The sequence below is a fragment of the Triturus cristatus genome, chromosome 3_2 (assembly GCF_964204655.1).
Source record: "Triturus cristatus chromosome 3_2, aTriCri1.1, whole genome shotgun sequence".
NCBI lineage: Eukaryota > Metazoa > Chordata > Amphibia > Caudata > Salamandridae > Triturus > Triturus cristatus.
This window is the reverse complement of record NC_140584.1, coordinates 536,419,974-536,420,830: the sequence shown is the minus strand read 5'-3', so window position 1 is coordinate 536,420,830 and position 857 is coordinate 536,419,974.

The following is an 857-nucleotide window of genomic DNA, read 5'->3' as shown; positions in this document are numbered from 1 at the left end:
CCGTCGTGTCCCCCACGCAGCCTCCATGGCTGGGCCCAGCCGGGGCCCTGGGCCTCCGGTCCCCCATGCCCCGGCGCCCGCTCACTCATTCGTTGGGGCACAGAGCGACCAGATGGCTTCCCTTTCGAGCCCGGACATCTGGTCGCGCCTTTCCCCTCGGCCATCTGGTCGCGCCTGTCCCTTCGGCCATCTGGTCGCGCGCAATGCTTTTCCATGGGGTGACCAGATGGCCGGGCTTGCCTGGAAGTCTCGATGAGGGTCCGTTTGCCTCCCAGATCCCAGCAAGGGCTCCAGGAGGTCGGGTACATTCGTGCCTTGGGTCCCCTCTGTCACCTTGTGCGCACGGATTACAAGAAAGGGGGGTAATTCTCCTCCGGATTACTAGGGAGAGCTTCAGTCAGACCTCCATGAGGTCCGGCGATTCTGAAACAGGGATCCCAGCGAGGGCTCCAGGAGGTCGTGTACATTTGCGCCTTGGGTCCCCTCTGTCACCTTGTGCGCACGAATTACAAGAAAGGGGGGTAATTTTCCTCCGGATTATTAGGCAGAGGGTCAGTCAGACCTCCATGAGGTCCGGCGATTCTGAAACAGGGGAAGGCAGACCCGGGGCCCGCCCGCCAGGGCCCCCAGGGGCCCGGGTACGCACACCTGCCTCTCAGCCCCCTTCCCAATGGTCCTTTTTCTCCGAGTTTGCTGGGTCAGAGCCCCGTGAGGTCCGGTGATCCCGAGACGGGGGAAGGCAGACCCGGGGCCCGCCCACTGGGGTCCCCAGGGGCCCGGGTACGCTCCTGCCTCTCAGCCCCTTCCCGATGGTCCTTTTTTTGCCGGGTTTGCTGGGTCAGACCTCCGTGAGGTCC